The sequence below is a fragment of the Phoca vitulina genome, unplaced genomic scaffold (assembly GCF_004348235.1).
Source record: "Phoca vitulina isolate PV1807 unplaced genomic scaffold, GSC_HSeal_1.0 scaffold87, whole genome shotgun sequence".
Taxonomy (NCBI): domain Eukaryota; kingdom Metazoa; phylum Chordata; class Mammalia; order Carnivora; family Phocidae; genus Phoca; species Phoca vitulina.
Window position 1 is genome coordinate 3,910,386 of NW_022589790.1, and position 15,123 is coordinate 3,925,508.

Consider the following 15,123-nt stretch of genomic DNA (forward strand, 5'->3'; position numbering starts at 1 on the left):
CAGAGGCACTCTTCACCCATTTGTTTGTTTCTAGTCTTTCGTCTATTACAAATAAACCTGCAGTGAACTATTGTGCACAGTGAGTCATGGGATCTTAAATTTTCATTTCTGGGATGAAGGTCCAGGAGAGTGCTTGCTAGGTTATAGGGTTTATGTTTCACTTCTATAGAACCTATCAAACTGTCTTACCAGCGTTGCTGTTCCATTTACATTCCCACCAGAAATGTAGTACTGTATTTTATATTAACCAGCTGTCCTAACAGGTGGGTAGTCATGATAACTCTCAGGTTTTCATTTGCATTTCCCTCATGGCTAGTGAATTTGTACATTTTTTCTTGTGCTAATTTGCCATCTGCATGTTCTCTTTGATGTAATATCTGTTCATGTCTTTCTGTCCATTATCTCTTTGGATAGGTTCTTTTTTTTTTTTTTTTTTTTTTTTGTCCTGTTGAGTTTTGAGTTCTTTATATATTATCTATAGAAGTTCTTTTTTCAGGTATGTGGTTTGCAAATATGTTCATCTAGTCTAAAGCTTTTCTTTTCTTTCCTTTTTTTGTGCTCCTAATAGGAACAAAAGTTCTTAGTAGAGTAAAACTTTCTTTTTTTTTTTTTTTAAAGATTTTATTTATTTATTTATTTGAGAGAGAGAATGAGATAGAGAGAGAGAGAGCATGAGAGGGGGGAGGGTCAGAAGGAGAAGCAGACTCCCTGCTTAGCAGGGAGCCCGATGTGGGACTCGATCCCGGGACTCCAGGATGATGACCTGAGCCGAAGGCAGTCGCTTAACCAACTGAGGCACCCAGGCACCCCAGTAGAGTAAAACTTTCAATTATTTTTGGTAAATTCCAACTGAGCCACCCAGTCATCTTCATTGTGGTATTGATTTGTATTTCCCTGATGGCAAAGTGGTGTTGAGCATTTATTCACGTGTCTGTTAGCCATTTGTATGTCTTCTTTAGAGAAGTATCTGTTTGTTTCTTCTGCCCATTTCTTGACTGGATTATTTGTTTTGGGGGTGTTGAGTTTGAGAAATTCTTTATAGATTTTGGATACTAGTCCTTTATCTGATAAGTCATTTGTAAATATCTTCTCCCATTTTTCAGGTTCTGTTTTAGTTTTGTTGCCTCTTTCCTTGCCTGTGCAAAAGCTTTTTATCTGGAGGAAGTCCCAATGTTAATTTTGGCTTTTCTTTCCCTTGGCTTTATATTCATGTCGTGCAAGATGATGCTGCGTGTGAGCCCGAAGAGGTTGCTGCCTGTGCTGCTCTCTAGGATTTTGGTGGATTCTTGTCTCACATTTAGGTCTTCCAACCATTTTGAGGTTATATTGATGTATGGTGTATGACAATGATCCAGTTTCATTCTTCTGCATGTGGCTGTCCAATTTTCTCGACTCCACTTGTTGAAGAGACTGTCTTTTTTCCATTGGATATTCTCTCCTGCTTTGTTGAAGATTAGTTGAACATAGAGTTAAGAGTCCATTTCTGGGTACTCCATTCTGTTCTATGGATGTATGTGTTTGTTTTTTGTGTGAGTACTGTACTTTCTTGATGATTACAGCTTTGTAATACAGCTTGAAGTCCGGAGTTGCAATTGCTCAGCTTCGGTTTTCTTTTTCAACATTCCTCTGGCTATTCGAGGCCTTTTCTTGTTCCATACAAATTTTAGGATTGTTTCTTCCAGCTCTGTGAAAAAATGCTGAGGGTATTTTGATTGGGATTGCATTGAATGTTTAGAACGCTTTGGGTAATATAGAAATTTAACACTATTTTTTCTTCCAATCCAGGAGCATGGAATGTTTTTCCATGTCTTTGTGGCTTCTTCAATTTCTTTCATGAGCATTCTATAGTTTTCACAGTACATCTCTTGACCTCTTTCGTAGATTTATGCCTCAGTATCTTATAGTTTTTGGTGTAATTGTAAATGGGAGCGATTCTTTGATATGTCTTTCTGCTGCTTCATTGTTAGTATATAGAAATGCAACTGACTTCTGTGCATTGATTTTATATCCTGTGACTGCTGCATTCCTGTATCATTTCTAGCAATTTCTGGTGGAGTCTTTTGGGTTTTCTACACACAGTATCATGTCATCTGGGAAGAGTGAAAGTTTGATTTCTTCTTGGCCAATTTGGATGCCTCTTATTTCTTTTTGTTGTTTGATTGCTGAGGCTAGGACTTCCAGTAGAATATGAACAACCATTGTGAGCGTGGACATCCCTGTGGTGTTTCTGACCTTACCCCCATTGAGGATGATATTCACTCTCGGCCTTTCATATGTGACTTTTATGATATTGAGGTATATTCCCTCTATCCCTACACGATGGAGGGATCTTTTCAAGAAAGGATGCTGTATTTTGTCATATGCTTTTTCTGCATCTATTGAGAGGATCACATGCTTCTTGTCCTTTCTTACATTAAAATGGTGTATCACGTTGATGGATTTGTGGATATTGAACTACTCCTGCAGGCCAAGAATTAATACCTCTTGGTTGTGGTGACTAATCCTCCTAATATACTGTTGGATCTTACTGGCTAGTAAACTGTGAGGATTTTTGCATCCATATTCATCAGGGATATTGGCCTATAATTCTCCTTTTTTGGTGGGTTCTTGGTCTGGTTTGGGGATCAATGTAATTTCGGCCTCATAGAATGACTTTGGACGTTGACATTGTATTTCTATTTTTTTGGAACGCTTTTAGAAGAATAAACATTAAGTCTTATTGATTTTTTTTCATTATGTTCAGTTAGTCAAGATATGGTATATCATTAGTTTTTGATGTAGTGTTCAACATTTCATTATTTGAGTATAACACCAGTTCTCAATTCCTCTTTAAATATTTGGTAGACTTCCCCTGGGAAGCCATCAGACGTGGGCTCCCGTTTGTTGGATGATTTTTGATTAGGGATTCAATTTCATTGCTGCTTATGGGTCTGTTCAGGTTTTCTATTTCTTCTTGATTCAGTTTTGGTAGTTTCTATATTTCCAGCAATTTGTCCATTTCCTCCAGATTGCCCAGTTTTTCGGCATCTGATTTCTCATCATATTCTCTTACAATTGTTTGTATTTCTATGGTGTTGGTTGTGATGTCTCCTCTTTCATTCTTGATTTTGGGTCCTTTCTCTTTTCTTTTTATAAGTCTGCCTAGGGGTTTCTTGATCTTATTAATTCTTTCAAAGAATCTTCTCTTGGTTTTGTTGATCTGTTCTACTGTTTGTTTTTTATTTCTATATCATTGATTTCTGTTCTGATATGTATTATTTCTCTTCTCCTTCTGAATTTTTGCTTTCTTTGCTGTTCTTTTTCCAGCTCCTTTATGTGACATTGTGTATTTTAGACTTGTCTTGCTTCTCAAGGAAGGTCTGTACTGCATTATACTTCCCTCTTAGGACAACTTTTGCTGCAGCCCAACGCTTTGGACTGTCATATTTTCATTTTCATTTCCTTCCAAGTATATTTACTATTCCCCTTAAATTCTTGGTTGATACATTCATTTTTTAATAGGATGTTCTCTGACCTCCACGTGTTTGTGGTTCTTCCAAAGGTTTCCTTGGAGTCAACCTCAGGCTTTTATGCATTGTGGTCTGAAAAGATGCATGGTATGATCCGACATTTTTGTACCATTTTGAGACCTGATTTTTGACCCAGTATGTGATCTATACTGGAGAATGTTCCATGTGCACTGGAAAAGAATGTGTATTCTGTTGCTTAGGATGAAAAGCTCTGAATGTATCTGTTAAGTCCATCTGGTACAGTGTGTCAAAGGCCTTGTTTCCTTGGAGATCTGCTTAGATGATCTGTCCTTTGTTGTGAGTGGGGTGTTAAAGTCCCTACTACTATTGTATTATTATCAAAGTGTTTCTTTAATTTTATTAGTAATTGCTTTAGATATTTGACTGTTCCCAAGTTAGGGGCATCACTATATACACTTGTTAGGACTTATTATTGCATAGAACTCTTTTTTATAACATAGTGTCCTTCTTTACCTCTTATTGCAATCTTTGATTTACAACCTAGTATGTCTGATATAAGGATGGCTACTCCACATTCGTTTGATGTCCACAAGCATGATAAATTGTTCTGCACCCTTTACGTTCAATCTGGAGGTAGCTTTGGGTTTAAGGGGAGTCTCTTGTAGACAGCATATTGATGGGTCTCGTTTGTATCCATTCTGATACCATATGTCTTTTGATTGGAGCATTTCATCAATTTACATTCAGAGTAATTGAAAGATATGAAGTTAGTGCCATTGTATTACCTGTAAATTCACTGTTTCTGTAGATTGTCTCTTCGTTTGTGGCCTTTGTTACTTTTGGACTCTCTCACCACTCATAGTATCCTGTCTAATATTTCTGCAGGATTGGTTTAGTGTTCACTAATTCCTTTTGTTTGTGTTTGTCCTGGAAGGTCATTATCTCTCCTTCAATTCTGGTTGACACCCTTGTTGGATACACTATTCTTGGCTGCATATTTTTTCCCATTTAGCACGTTGAATATATCATACCAGTCCTTTCATGCCTGCTAGGTCTCTGTGGACAGGTCTGCCGCCAGCCTCATGTGTCTACCTTGGAGTTGAAGGACCTGTTTTCCAGAGCTTCTTTGAGGATTTCCTCTTTATCTTTGACATTTGCAAGCTTCAGTATTATATGTCGAGGTTTTGACCTATCTTTATTGATTTGGAGTGTGGGTTCTCTGTGCCTCCTGGACTTGAATGCCCATCTTCTTCTACAATTAAGGAAGTTCTCACTATAATTTGTTCAAATAATACTTCTGCCCCTTTCTCCTGATCCTCACCTCCTGGGACCCCTATAATATAAATGTCATTTCACTTTATGGAATTGCAGAGGTCTTGAAATCTTCCTTTATGATCTAATAGCTTTCTTTCTCCTTTTCAGCTTTCTAATTTTCCATCATTTTATATCAAAATCAATGACTCATTCTTCTGTCTCATTCATCCACTTTGTAAGGCTCCACTTGAACTACATCTCAGTAATAGCCTTTCTTTTGTTGGCCTGAGTAGATTTATTTCTTTTATGTCTATATAAGGCGTTCTCTAGTGCCTTCTATGCTAGTTTCAAGCCCAGCTAGTATCTTTATAATCATTGTTTTCAATTCTAGCTCAGACATCTTCCTTCAATCCATATTGATTTCATCCCTAGCAGTGAGTACAACCTCTTGTTCTTTCTTTTGGGGTGATTTTCTCCATCTCCTCATTTGGTCCAGAAAAAAAAGGAAGTAAGAAAGACATAAAACAGCAATCACAACAACAGCAGAGAAAAACAACAAACAAAAAATGAAAACCAAATCAAACAAACAAAAGAAAAAACTACGTACTGGGTGTGTTTAGGACTGCTTGTTAAAAGAAATTAGATGCCGGGGGGCAGAGCAAGATGGCAGAGGAGTAGGAGACCTGGATTTCATCTGGTCTCAGGAATTCAGCTGGATAGGGATCAAACCATTCTGAGCACCTACAAACTCAACAGGAGATCGAAGAAAAGAATAGCAACAACTCTCTGAACAGAAAAGCTACCACTTTCTGGAAGGTAGGACGTGCAGAGAAGTGAATCCGAGGTGATATTCGGGAGGATAGATGGCGGGGGAGGGGGCCACAGCTCGCCGCTTCTGGCAAGTGACAGAGCCACGGAGCACAAAATCAGAACTTTTAGAAGTCGTCTCTGCTGAGGGACCTCGCTCCAGTGGCTAAGCGGGGTGTGGAACCCTCGCAGGACAGTGTGGTCTCAGGACCCTCGGGGGTGCGGCAGAGCTCCCAGGTATCAGAGCAGGGAAGCCGGCTGCAGAGACGGAGCTGAGGTGCGGGCTCTCGGCTCAGGGTTGCCATAAACCATGATCCGTGGCACAGTCGGGCCACTGCTCCTCCAGCAGGCACCCAACAAGCAGCAGATCCAGGGAGACTCTTCTTCCTCCACTGGGAAGAGTGGCACGGGAGCGCACTGCAGGGATCTGCTGGGTTTGGAGACTCCACACTGAGTCAGGTGCCAGAGATAGAAATGCTGGGTCACAGGTGGGGTGAGCATGGAGTGTGGACGGAGACCAGGGAGACAGGAGTGACTGAATGCTTTTCTCTGGGGGCGCATTGAGGAGTGGGTCCCTGAGTTCTCGGCTCCTCCGGGGTGGAGATTGGGAGGCCACCATTTTCACTCTCGGCCTCCAAAGCTGTACGGAAAGCTTGCAGGAAACAAAAGCTCCCAAGAGCAAACCCGAGCAGATTACTCAGCCCGGACTGGCAAGAGCGGGGCAGTTCCACCTCCGGCAAAGACATTTGGGAACCATGGCAACAGGCCCCTCCCCAAGAAGATCAGTGAGAACAGCCAGCCGAGACCAAATTTAATGACCAATGAGAATGGCAGAACTCCAGCGCTAGGGGAATAATGCACATAGAATCCATGGCTTTTTGACCATGATTTTTTAGTCTTTCACAGTTACTTTTTTTTTACTGTCTTTTTTTTTTTTATTTTTCCCTTTTTCAACTAACATCTTATCAATTCCTTTTTTAAAAAACATTTTTATTGTTCACTTTTAGAGTCATATTCTATCCCTTCATACTGGTTACCCTTATTTTTGGCATATATATATAAGTTGTTCTCTCTTAAAAATTTTGAGACAGTTTCTTCTAACAGATCAAAATATACCCTAAATCTCTAGTGTATGGTTTTGTTCTACTGTCCTGCCTGATCACATTCTCTCCCTTTTTTTTTTAATCCTCTTCTTTCCTTTTTCAAACAACTTCTTATCAATTCCTTTTAAAAATTTTTATAATTTTCATCTTTACAGTCATATTCCATCCCTTCATCATATCAACCCTTATTTTTGTACATATATAAGTTTTCCTTTCTTTAAAATTTTGGGAGGCACTTTCTTCTAACAGACCAAAAAATACCCAAATCTAGTGTGTGGCACTGATCTATGCACCGGCCTGATCATATTTGATCATATTCTGTTTTTTTTTGTTTTGTTTTGTTCTGTTTTTGTTTGTTTTCATCTTTTTCTTTTTCTTCTTCTTCTTCTTTTCTTTTTCGCTTTCTTTTTTCTTTCTTCCCCTTTCTTTTCCCTTGGCTTCAGGTCATTTCTGATTTGTTTAGAGTATATTTTCTGGGGACGTTTTTACCCTGTTAACATTTTGTTCTCTCATTAATCTATTCTCCTCTGGGCAAAATGACAAGATGGAAAAAAATCACCTCAAAAAAAGAACAAGAGGTAGTACATACTGCCAGGAACCTACTCAATACAGACATTAGTAAGATGTCGGATCTAGAGTTGAGAATCATCACTTTAAGGATACTAGCTGGGCTTGAAAAAAACATGGTAGTTATTAGAGAAACCCTTTCTGGAGAAATAAAAGAACTAAAATCTAACCATGTCAAAATCAAAAAGGCTATTAATGAGGTGCAAGCAAAAATGGGGGCACTAACTGCTAGGATAAATGAGGCAGAAGAGAGAATCAGTGATACAGGAGTCCAATTGATGGAAAATAAAGAAGCTGAGAAAAAGAGAGAAAAACAACTACTGGATCACGAGGGCAGAATTCGAGAGATAAGTGAAACCATAAGACAAAACAACAGTAGAATAATTGGGATCCCAGAAGAAGAAGAAAGAGAGAGAGGGGCAGAAGGTATATTGGAGCAAATTATAGCGGAGAAGTTCCCTAATTTGGGGAAGGAAACAGGCATCAAAATCCAGGAAGCACAGAGAACCCTTCTCAAAATCAATAAAAATAGGTCAACAACCCGACACCTAAAGATTTTATTTATTCATTTGAGACACAGAGATGTAGAGACAGAGTGAGAGCATGAGCAGGGAGAGAGGCAGAGGGAGAGGGAGAAGCAGGCTCCTTGCTCAGCCAGGAACCCAATGTGGGGTTTGATCCCAGGACCCTGGGATCATGACCTGAGCCGAAGGCAGACGCTTAACTGACTGAGCCACCCAGGCGCCCAAACAACTCGACATCTAATAGTAAAACTTACGAGTCTCAGAGACAAAGAGAAAATCTTGAAAGCAGCTTGGTGAAGAGACCTGTAACCTACAATGGTAGAAACATTAGATTGGCAACACACCTATCCACAGAGACCTGGAAAGCCAGAAAGGACTGGCAGGATATATTCAGAGCACTAAACGAGAAAAATATGCAGCCAAGAATACTATATCCAGCTAGGCTGTCATTGAAAATAGAAGGAGAGATAAAAAGCTTCCAGGACAAACAAAAACTAAAGGAATTAGCAAACACGAAACCAGCCCTACAAGAAATATTGAAAGGGGTCCTCTAAGCAAAGAGAGAGTCTAAAAGCAACATAGAACAGAAAGGAACACAGACAATAATCAGTAACAGTTACCTTACAGGCAATACAATGGCACTAAATTCATATCTTTCAGTAGTTACCCTGAATGTAAATGGGCTAAATGCCCAATCAAAAGACACAGGTTATCAGATTGGATAAAAAAACAAGACCCATCAATATGCTATCAGCAAGAGACTCATTTTAGACCCAAAGACACCCCCAGATTGAAAGTGAGGGGGTGGAAAACCATTTACCATGCTAATGGACACCAAAAGAAAGCTGGGGTGGCAATCCATATATCAGAAAATTAGATTTTAAACCAAAGACTGTAATAAGAGATGAGGAAGGACACTATATACTCCTTAAAGGGTCTATCCAAAAAGAAGATCTAACAATTGTAAATATCTATGCCCCTAACATGGGAGCAGCCAATTATATAAGGCAATTAAGAACAAAAGCAAAGAAACACATAGACAACAATACAATAATAGTGGGGGACTTTAACACCCCCTCACTGAAATGGACAGATCATCTAAGCAAAAGATCAACAAGGAAATAAAGACCTTAAATGACACATTGGACCAAATGGACTTCACAGATGTAGTCAGAACATTCCATCCCAAAGCAGCAGAATAGACATTCTTCTCTAGTGCCCATGGAACATTCTCCAGAATCGATCACATCCTAGGTCATAAATCAGGTCTCAACTGGTACCAAAAGATTGGGATCATTCCCTGCCTATTTTCAGACCACAATGCTTTGAAACTAGAACTCAATCACAAGAGGAAAGTCAGAAAGAACTCAAATACATGGAGGTTAAAGAGCATCCTACTAAAGAATGAATGGGTCAACCAGGAAATTAAAGGAGAATTTAAAAAATTCATGGAAACCAATGAAATTGAAAACACAACTGTTCAAAATCTTTGGGATGCAGCAAAGGCAGTTCTAAGAGGAAAGTATATAGCAATACAAGCCTTTCTCTAGAAACAAGAAAGGTCTCAAATACACAACCTAACCCTACACCTAAAGGAGCTGGAGAAAGAATAGCAAATAAAGCCTAAACCCAGCAGGAGAAGAGAAATAATAAAGATCAGAGCAGAAATCATTGAAATAGAAACCAAAAGAACAGTAGAACAGATCAACGAAACTAGGAGCTGGTTCATTGAAAGAATTAACAAGATTGATAAACCCCTAGCCAGACTTACCAAAAAGAAAAGATAAATGACCCAAATCCACAAAATCATGAATGAAAGAAGAGACATCACAACCAACACCAAAGAAATACAAACAATTCTAAGAACATATTATGAGTAAATATATGCCAGCAAATTAGATAACCTGGAAGAAATGGATGCATTCCTAGAGATATATCAACTACCAAAACTGGACCAGGAAGAAATAGACAACCTGAACAGACCTATAACCACTAGGGAAATAGAAGCAGTCATCAAAAATCTCCCAACAAACAAAAGCCCAGGGCCAGATGGCTTCCCAGGGGAATTCTACCAAACATTTAAAGAAGAATTAATGCCTATTCTTCTGAAACTGTTCCAAAAAATAGAAATGGAAGGAAAACTTCCAAACTCGTTTTATGAGGCCACCATTACCTTAATCCCAAAACCAGACAAAGAACCCATCAAAATGGAGAGTTACAGACCAATATTCTTGATGAACATGGATGCAAAATTCTCACCAAAACACTAGCCAATACGATCCAACAGTACATTAAAAGGATTATTCACCACGACCAAGTGGGATTTATCCCTGGGCTGCAAGGTTGGTTTAACATTCGCAAATCAATCAACATGATACAATACATTAACAAAGGAAAGAACAAGAACCATATGATCCTCTCAATAGATGCAGAAAAAGCATTTGACAAAGTACAGCATCCTTTCTTGAACAAAACTTTTCAGAGTATAGGGATAGAGGGTACATACCTCAATATCATAAAAGCCATCTATGAAAAACCTACAGCGAATATCATTCTCAATGGGGAAAAACTGAGAGCTTTCCCACTAAGGTCAGGAACGCGGCAGGGATGTCCACTATCACCACTGCTATTCAACATAGTATTAGAAGTCCTAGCCACAGCAATCAGACAACAAAAAGAAATAAAAGGCATCCAAATCGACAAAGAAGAAGTCAAACTCTCACTCTTTGCAGATGATATGATACTTTATGTGGAAAACCCCAAAGACTCCACCCCAAAACTGCTAGAACTCATACAGGAATTCAGTAAAGTGGCAGGATATAAAATCAATGCCCAGAAGTCAGTGGCATTCCTATACACCAACAACAAGACAGAAGAAAGAGAAATTAAGGAGTTGATCCCATTTACAATTGCACCCAAAACCATAAGATCCATAGGAATAAATCTAACCAAAGAGGCAAAGGATCTGTACTCAGTAAACTATAAAATACTCATGAAAGAAATTGAGGAAGACACAAAGAAATGGAAAAACGTTCCATGTTCATGGATTGGAAGAACAAATATTGTGAAGATGTCAATGCTACCTAGAGCAATCTACACATTCAATGCAATCCCCATCAAAATACCATCCACTTTTTTCAAAGAAATGGAACAAATAATCCTAAAATTTGTATGGAACCAGAAAAGACCCCAAATAGCCAGAGGAATGTTGAAAAAGAAAAGCAAAGCTGGCGGCATCACAATTCCGGACTTCCAGCTCTATTACAAAGCTGTCATCACCAAGACAGTATAGTACTGGCACAAAAACAGACACAAAGATCAATGGAACAGAATAGAGAGCCCAGAAATCAACCCTCAACTCTATGGTCAACTAATCTTCGAGAAAGCAGGAGAGAATGTCCAATGGAAAAAAGACAGTCTCTTCAACAAATGGTATTGGGAAAATTGGAGAGCCACATGCAGAAGAATGAAACTGGACCATTCCCTTACACCACACACAAAAATAGACTCAAAATGGTTGAAAGACCTCAATGTGAGACAGGAGTCCATCTAAATCCTAAAGGAGAACACAGGCAGCAACCTCTTCGACCTCAGTCGCAGCAACGTCTTCCTAGAAACATCACCAAAGGCAATGGGAAGCAAGGGCAAAAATGAAATCTTGGGACTTCATCAAGATAAAAAGCTTTTGTACAGCAAAAGAAACAGTCAACCAAACCAAAAGACAACTGACAGAATGGGAGAAGATATTTGCAAATGACATATCAGATAAGGGCTATTATCCAAAATCCATAAAGAACTTCTTAAACTCAACACCCAAAGAACAAAGAATCCAATCAAGAAATGGGCAGAAGACATGAACTGACATTTTTCCAAAGAAGACATCCAAATGGCCAACAGACACATGAAAAAGTACTCAACATCACTCGGCATCAGGGAAATTCAAATCAAAACCTCAATGAGATCCCACCTCACAGCAGTCAGAATGGCTAAAATTAACAAGTCAGGAAATGACAGATGTTGGTGGGGATGTGGAGAAAGGGGAACCCTCCTACACTGTTGGTGGGAATGCAAGCTGTTGCAACCACTCTGGAAAACAGTATGGAGGTTCCTCACAAAGTTGAAAATAGAGCTACCGTATGATCCAGTAATTGCACTACTGGGTATTTACCCCAAAGATACAAATGTAGGGATCCGAAGGGGTACGTGCACCCCGATGTTTATAGCAGCAATGTCCACAATAGCCAAACTGTGGAAAGAGCCAAGATGTCCATCAACAGATGAATGGATAAAGAAGAGGTGGTATATATATACAATGGAATATTATGCAGCCATCAATAGGAATGAGATCTTGCCATTTGCAATGACCTGGTTGGAACTGGAGGGTGTTATACTGAGCGAAATAAGTCAATCAGAGAAAGACATGTATCATATGACTTCACTGATATGAGGAATTCTTAATCTCAGGAAACAAACTGAGGGTTGCTGGACTGGTGGGTTTGGGAGGGATGGGGTGGCTGGGTGATACACACTGGGGAGAGTATGTGCTCTGGTAAGCGCTGTGAATTGTGCAAGACTGTTGAATCACAGATCTGTACCTCTGAAACAAATAATGCAATATATGTTAAGGAAAAAAAAAAAGAAGAAGAAGATAGCAGGAGGGGAAGAACGAAGGGGGGGAAATCGGAGGGGGAGACGAACCATGAGATACGATGGACTCTGAAAAACAAACTGAGGGTCCTAAAGGGTTTGGTGGGGAGAGGATGGGTTAACCTGGTGATGGGTGTTAAAGAGGGCACGTTCCTCATGGAGCACTGGGTGTTATATGCAAACAATGAATCATGGAACACTACATCAAAAACTAATGATGTAATGTATGGCGATTAACATAACAACAAATAATTTTAAAAAAAAGGATTCCTTGGTGGATGATGTTATATAGGGCCTAAGGCCATATGCAACTGTGGTTGAGTCTACAGGGAGATTGGTTGTCTAAAGGAATGCTTCTCAGTGTATAACCAAGACCCTTGCAGAGGAATGTGCCACATGGTTGCACATATGCCTTCACAAAACGGTCATTCTCAGGCTTGGGTTCCATCCGTTTTTCACAACTTCATACTGGATTCCAGAGCTCACCTAAATACAAGTTTGTCCATGAATGGCTGCACATTGTTTTTGTTGGGAGTATGAATGGGAAACCTCTTATTACACTGTCTTCCTCAGCTATATATTCTTTATAAAATTAAAAATTTGTTTTTTTATGGAAGAAAAAAATATAAATTAGAATAATACTGGAGAGGAGAGGGTTCATGTGGAGCCTCAGACGAAGGTTGAAGAATACATGCAATGTTGAGAAATTCACTACATTCCCTGATCACTTCTGGCCTCCCATGGGGATTTTACTGAAGAGTGGTATAGCTAACACAAGTTAAAACCTAGCTATTTTGATACACTCAGTGTGTATTTTGAAAAGCTGAAAGGGTAGAATATGTTCACACTTCAATGCAGTAATTTTACTACTAAAATACAACAGATTGACAGAGACCTTAATGAAAAATATGATTTTTCAAATGGCAAGATTTCATTCTTTTTATGTCTGAGTAATATCCCATTGTATATATGTACCACCTCTTCTTTATCCATTTATCAGCTGATGGAAATTTGGGCTCTTTCTAGAATTTGGCTATTGTTGATAATGCTGCTATAAACATCGGGATGCATGTGCCCCTTCAAATAGCTATTTTTGTATCCTTTGGGTAAGTACCTAGTAATGCAATTACTGAATGATAGGGTATTTCTACTTTTAACTTTGTGAGGAACCTCCATACTGTTTTCCACAGCGGCTGCACCAGTTTGCATTCCCACCAACACTGCATGAGGTATCCTTTTTTTCCACATCCTCGCCAACAATTGTTACTTCTTGTGTTGTTGATTTTAGCCATTCTGACTGCTGTGAGGTAAAATCTTATTATAGTTTTGTTTACATTTCCCTGATGATGAGGGATGTTGTTTTCATTCATTTTTTTCAATTCAAGTACAATAAATATGTAGCATTCTATTAGTTTTAGCAAGTCTTCTCAAGGCCTTATGTTTCGGCTCACAGTTTCTTCCAGTTTTATTTTGTTTTGTTTTTGTTTGTTTGTTTTTGTATTCTGTCTGCCACCTGACCCTATGACAACATGACATGAATGTAGTATGTTTTGGGTCCACTTCTCTTCCAAGTATCAAAATATGTTGTAGTTAATATTGCTGCATAGCAAGCCACTACAACTGTTAGTGGTTTAAAATAACAATACTAAGTTATTTTGTTCATGAAACTTGTTTATATAAGGTTTGATGGACACTTTATTTTTGTTTCAATTAGGGCAACTCAAGTGGGATCTGGAGATTCACTTCCAATATAGTATATATATATTATACTATATAAATTATATAACAATATATTATGTATCATACTTCTATATAAACATATAAATTTATAACCATTTATTAGCACAAATTGCTTCATGAATTCATATATCCCAATATTTGAGTCACTCAAATACACTTCCATAAATAATTTTCAAATGATGGGAGCCTAAAGCATATAATTTTACATAGCTTGGAATATAGTATCCATTCCTATGTTGTATGCATTTAGAATGAATTATGTTTGAGAGTGATGTGTGATGTAATATTTGGCATATTATTCCCTAACTTTATTGTAATTTACTTCCTTCAATTGAATTGAGAGAAAGACAACTGAATGTAAAATTTCATCCTAACATTTCAGGTTGAAGGACCTGGTATTCTATTGCGGACAAAATCTTATAATTGTTGAAGCTATGGAACAACATGTAATTTCACAGATATGTTCTTTTCTTTGAAATGATGTGAGATAGTTACATAAATGAGACTTGGAAGTTCATTTAGATATTAAAATTCAGATTGTAAGAATTTTGGCAAGAGACTATTTTAATTTGATTTTCTTCATTTCTAAAGTGACATTTCCTTAAAACAAAATGTGTAGGGTGTAGGTCTTTTTTTATTATTTTTTTGAAAATTAATTATCCTAAAACTTGCAACCCTAGAGAAGATTATGTCTTCTCCCCAGACGATTAGGTTTACTTCCTTTAGTTAACCAGAAAAGAAGGTGAAACATTCAGCCCTAAGGCTTTTCTTGTTATCAAAGATGATTCTTCTACATAGCAGTCAATTATTTATTTTAATGTGAGAAATCGGATATTTTGCTCTTAATTACTATTGTGAATAAATCTATTGTCTGTGTTGATTTATGGGTTAATTTTATGTGTGAATTGTATTTTAATTAGTTTTGTTTTTAAGATAGAGATGTTCACTTCTTCCTTTCATGATTACTACATTTGTTATTAAAGTAAGCTCTATGCCCAGCTGGGGCTTGAA